Here is a 6116-nt window from a genome sequence, read left to right on the forward strand (position 1 = left end):
CTGTTTTTTTGAGGTTTTTTTTTTTTTTTTTTGGTCCAGTTTTAATGGAATAATGGATACACTGAATTAGGTTTCATGCATGTGAATTGGGCTACGCATGTGTGCATCGTGTCTTTTGCGTGAATTATTATTGAGACTAATCTCGCTCCATAAATATAATACACAATAACAATCTGAGTCAGTCAGGAAAAGGCTTGAAATGGGCCTGGGTCCTTTGAGACTCTAAGAATAGGATATTCTGCCCACCGTGGGACCCAGCCCAGATAGCACAGGTACGTCGCGGGGACGTCTGTGCGATGTGTGCATTTGCGTCTGGGAGACGTATTTTTTAGGGCGTTTGCTCATCTGGAAGACGTCGCATAGACGTCCTTTTCCGACGTTCCAGCGACATCCGGTGGACGTATTACAGACGTTAAATATTAGAATGTTACGTCTATTAGACATCTGATTTACATCGCATAGACGTCGTTCTTAATTATACGTTTTAGACGTTCCTTCATATTTACTGCTATTGATAACAGCTGCAGTTACACTGATTATACATGCGTCTACACCTATATGATAAGTATAATAACTAAACCCGAGTATTTTCCACTCAGAATGAAAGAACACAACATGCTGTTGAATGATTTGTATCATTTTATTAACAGTGAATGAAAATAAGCAGTCGTTTATCTTATATTATTATTATTATTATTATTTTAATCCTGAAACAAACAAGCAAACAACAAAAAAGCAAGTTGATTAAGAGGCGTTCTCCCTGGGGCCAAGCGGAGATAATCCTATGTTTTTCAGCCTCTGCTTCAGTTGGCGAAGGAAGCACGGGATTGTGTTAATAAAATCTAATTAATATAAAGCATTGATGTGCAGTTAATGCTTGTCGACTGTTTTTAATGCCAGACAGCGTTTTAGGATGTAATATAACATACAAGTATGAAGTTTCATGTCTGTGCTTTCTATTTGATTGGTCACTGTTCATTTCCAGTGGTGCTGAAATTCTGCCTCAGTCATAAAAACGTTAAACTTCGCTATGCTATTGTCTCTCATGTAATCGGTTTCAGGTTCTTTAGAGTGACTCCCAAATTAGTGGAGACACAGCCTGAGTCGAATATAATAATTTTATATTAAGTCTACTTCGAAAACTGGGCTGGTCAGATTCAAGGACTCCTCATCACTACTGCGCATGTGCTTCCAAAGATCAACACATCGCACGTGGAAGACATCGCCGCGGGAAAACTGAGGTACGTAGCCTGATTCATTGTCATTAATATGTGTGGTCGTCAGTAAAATATATGTTTTATTTTATATAAAGTAAATTGAACAGAAAGTATTAATACATTTTGACGAATAGGTGTTTCTGTGGTTTAATCAAGTCGCGGTAACAGCTGATTTTGTGGTTCATCAACAGTTTCCATTTCTAAAACGCTCTTGTGTGTATGAAACAACATTTTACACAGTTTAAACGGCATGTATCTGCTGGTAGGCACATGCATAATATATATAGGCTATCTATATTATGTAGGCCTAAGTCTGTATGAAAAGCTCACGAGGAGTAATCACGCTTTAATGCCTGAGTCGAATATTAATAATTTTATATTAAGTCTACTTCGAAAACGGGGCTGGTCAGATTCAAGGAATCGACTCTTTTGGAGTCGACTCCTACTGCGCATGTGCTTCCAAAGATCAACACATCGCACGTGGAAGACATCGCCGCGGGAAAACTGAGGTACGTAGCCTGATTCATTGTCATTAATATGTGTGGTCGTCAGTAAAATATATGTTTTATTTTATATAAAGTAAATTGAACAGAAAGTATTAATACATTTTGACGAATAGGTGTTTCTGTGGTTTAATCAAGTCGCGGTAACAGCTGATTTTGTGGTTCATCAACAGTTTCCATTTCTAAAACGCTCTTGTGTGTATGAAACAACATTTTACACAGTTTAAACGGCATGTATCTGCTGGTAGGCACATGCATAATATATATAGGCTATCTATATTATGTAGGCCTAAGTCTGTATGAAAAGCTCACGAGGACCCACTGCGCAAAGACACGTCCAAATGACGTCTTCTGTACGTCATTTTTGAACGTCCAATTTTGGTCCCCTGAAGGTGCAGACTGTGACGCCAGATGACGTCTTTTTTCCAACGTCTACCGAACGTCCAGTATTGACGTCCACAGGACCTCTGTATAAGGGCTAATTGTAGGCCAAATGTGGTGGTTGTGGACGTCTTTTCTACATCAAACTTAAACTCATTTTAGACATCATTTTATACTGCTTATAGGCTCTGTACATAACTGTAGTCCCATTTCAGAAGGTGGCATACTGTTCAAGTTCATTTTCCTATAGCTTCATTTGATTGTCTCCGCAGCAGATGATTAATGGAAAAGCATACAAAGGTGTAATGCATTTCCAATTCAATCCTGCTGCTGAGCCAAACGAAGCTACAAACTGAAACAGGTCCTTCACCTTCTTGAAACATGGGACTACAGTTATAAACAGAGGTTTAAAAATAAATCACAACTCAACCACCACTCACTTATTTCCATCTTTATTGTTTTTAACTGGCACAAACGTCACTAATAAGCTTTGACTAGTTAAATTTACTGCCAACTACCATTAAAATCTAGGAACATGAATTTAATCACTTCAATGTTGTGCATCGTAACCTAAAAACGTTCATAACCTAAAAACTTTAGTAACCTAAAAACATTCTAAAATCAACACTGGTGGTAAAATTAAAAAAAAACTAAAATAAATAGTTACACAGCCGACCTTGCGTCGGTCTGTACCACAACAACAAATGTACAACAATAAAAATTAAAGTGCTTAACCGAATGTGTTTTGTGGTAAAATTGAACCATAAGCAACTATACTAAAAACAGGATAAATTACCAAATGACAACTTTCAATAGATTTGGGTCGCATTAGAAGATAAATAATAAATTAATATTGTAACGATTAGGGGTGCATCAACACTACTCACTGAATTGCAAAGTGCTTAGATGAAATTTGTGGTCTTAAACAACTCACCATGCCTTGGCCTTTCATAAGGGGGGCTGGTGAGATCACCGTGCCGTGATCTTTCATTATGACTTGACCTGGCGGGGGGCCTGGAGGCATCACTACGGGATCTGTCATTGCATCTGGAGGCGTCACTATGGCGTGATCTGTCATGTCTGGACCTGTGTCGTGACACGTCATATCTGGACTTGCCGGCGTGTCTCAAACCATCACTGTGCCTTGACCCGTCATGTCTGGACCTGACGGTGTGCCTCGAACCATCACTGTACCAGGACTTGGACCTGGACCTGTATCTGGAGACATCACTATGTCTGGACCTGATGCTGGATCCACCGCTGGACCTAGTACCATTTAAATTTATTTTAATCACTTGGACATTTTTTAACTGACATAATACAATACCACTGCAACAGACTAACCCCTACTGGTTGGACAACAACAAGGGCTGGAGACCAGTAGAAGACAGTCGCTACTGACGCTGTGCCTTATCCTGTTTCTTTACCTTGAGCGATAGCCATCCCTGGCCCAACCTCTTGCTACATGTCCAGATCCTGAAAAACACAAAGAATGTTCTTACATTTCACAAGGCCTGAAAAAATAAAAAAAAGTGCTGTTTAAAGTGTGATGAGATGAATACTCACTGGGTCTCGAAAGGTCTCTTCGCAGAGGGGCTGTGCTTGCATTTTAGTGTGACGCTGGTGCAGGATTTCGCAAGCAAAGGTACCGTCAGCATTTTTCTGTCGAACAAAAGCAAATCTGTCGTCTCTCAAGAGAAAACAACTGTCTCTTTCTTTAACAGAAGCAAACACTTTAGAGTGCATTTTGCTCTTGTTCACTTCTGAATGTTCAATTTCTGACAGACGCCTGGTAACTTGTTCCAGGGGACTTCTCCCGCTCCTCACATGTTTCTTGATTTGTTGCAGGTAGTTTTCAAATGGAAAACAGGAAATGTCATTTAAGGAACAGTTGAAGTGGCTGGCATCTTCATGGAGATGAATTAATCCATGTACATTGTATACAGGAAAGGTCTTGCCATACAGGTCAGCACAGCGCATGACAAAGTGTTTGATTAGTTCATGAGCATATTGGAGATAAGCATTTCGAATCCTGTCATCTTGACTCCAGCATTATCGACATGGCTACTGTCAAGGACAAGAAATGTTTATATCTTTCAGGGGACAACACAGTTTTCAATGCCACAGGTCCTGTGTATAGCAAAAACTGCCGTAGTTCAGTGGCTTTCCACCTATCTAGTTCACGTAAACCCCGCGGTTGCCTAGCAAACTCACTCGGCATCTTCCCTCTCAGTGCAATTAGTTTTTGAGAAATTGCATCCTTTTGCTTCACAGATAAACGACAGATTTTTGGGCCACGAGTCAAGTAAATTAACAGGCGTCTAACTACTCCCAAGCAGACCATATGCATATAATCTAACACAAATGAGCTAACACAAGGAATTCCTGCAGCAATGAAGGGGCTGACATCAGTTTGGTGGTTCCTGTACTCTACTCTGGAGAAACCGTCATCTGTTCGAGAAGTGCATTCCTGTTCACTGAAAACTATTCTTCTCTCAACACGAGCACCTCTGATCAAACATCTCTCACAACTCTCATAGGAAGTATGACCCTTAATACATTTTAGATATGCCCTTGCTGGTGCATCACAGATCAGAGCATCAATATTGACAGTGTAAGTCTGGCCTTTATAAACTATACAATTTTCTTTGAGATGTTTGTACTCGGTCACAAAGTCTTTAAGATACTCCTCAAGCGGACTTGGCTTATGTTGTCCACTAAACATAGCTACAATAAATGGATCAAAATGGCCACACTTCACCAGTATTGGCCAGAATTGGACACACCTACTTTTAAAAAGTGGGATGCCATCAATGTTTACACTGAGGTGCACATCATTACTCTCCATCTGACTTAAATAACGGCAGATCCCCTTTTCTAAGCCGTAGTATCTGTACTGCCCACCACATTTAGGCTCTGCTGTGTTACACTGTGGTGTAGCAAGGAATGTCCGGCAATCCACAGGCAATAGGTGCCCTTGCTTTCTTAATATGGACAATAATCCATTAAGCGCTCTGTGTGTCAATTTGTGGTCTAAGGACCACTGTCTTAGGTCATCTTCAAAGCTGCTGGTCACCTCAGCTTCATCATTTGGTTCTTTTTCTGAGTCAGTAGACCAATAGTCCACATCAGTGTCAAAGTCAAAACTATCTGATGTCCCAGGAACAGTGTCACTGATGAAACTATGTGGGGTCCCAGGCACATTGTCACTGCTACAACTATTCGGATGGCCATCTAACAGTTCTCTTGTTCCTGTCGATACAATTGTCAGGAACTACACCCTCCTCCTCTCGTTCACCCTCTTTCCAAACAGCCCTTGCGTACATGACCTGGAAAGGATAGCATATGCATGTTAAGTTTAAGTTTTTAATATTTTCATTACGCATTTCACCCTTACGGTTCCATTAGGTTCCATTTGTTCACTCTCAAAGTTACAGACCTATAAGAGTCCAACTTAGAACCCAATTAAGGAATCCAGTGGGTCCATGGAACCCTTTTTGAGAACCACTGTAGCAGACAATCTTATACAAAGCGAATTACAAGTGCAATGGCATAGAAAATGACTTGAACCCTATTCAACAAATCCCCAATTGTCATGTTAGAAGAGACAACTCTGACCTGGGGGTGGCAGAAATGAATATGCGACTATTCTCATTTCTCATTAGGAGATCACTAATGACTACATTAGAGGGTCAGCCCAGGTTAAGTTAGTGAATAAAGCAAGAAGCAAGAAATTGAGAGGGTTGTGACGTGCGGAAGAGGGATGAGGGTTACATTGGGAGTAGGATATTGTGGCAGGAGGAGAGAGGGAGGCAAGGGGAGGTTTATGGATGCGGTGGGTAAGGACAGGCAGGTGGCAGGAGTCACTGAGGTAGATGCAGAAAACAAACAGATGGAAACAGGTGATCAGCTGGGATATAGCTAAAAGAATAAAATAATTAAAATAATTCTATTAGTGTTCCAGACCATGGCGAAGGGGTATGAGGACAGAACCACCAGTTTCTTGTGGGTCTTG

At 40.7% G+C, this 6116-nt stretch overlaps 1 long non-coding RNA gene across 1 annotated transcript; it reads right to left on the reverse strand.

The window, feature by feature from the left end:
- Nucleotides 1-2897: 2897 nt before the first annotated feature.
- Nucleotides 2898-3712, reverse strand: LOC107663262 (uncharacterized). The gene is made up of 3 exons (XR_001631313.1): nt 3668-3712; nt 3529-3577; nt 2898-3367 (listed from the first exon to the last, which is right to left on the reverse strand). It is a non-coding gene; the product is annotated as an uncharacterized LOC107663262 (long non-coding RNA).
- Nucleotides 3713-6116: the final 2404 nt, after the last annotated feature.

The sequence above is a fragment of the Sinocyclocheilus anshuiensis genome, unplaced genomic scaffold (assembly GCF_001515605.1).
Source record: "Sinocyclocheilus anshuiensis isolate Anshui unplaced genomic scaffold, SAMN03320099.WGS_v1.1 scaffold2349, whole genome shotgun sequence".
NCBI lineage: Eukaryota > Metazoa > Chordata > Actinopteri > Cypriniformes > Cyprinidae > Sinocyclocheilus > Sinocyclocheilus anshuiensis.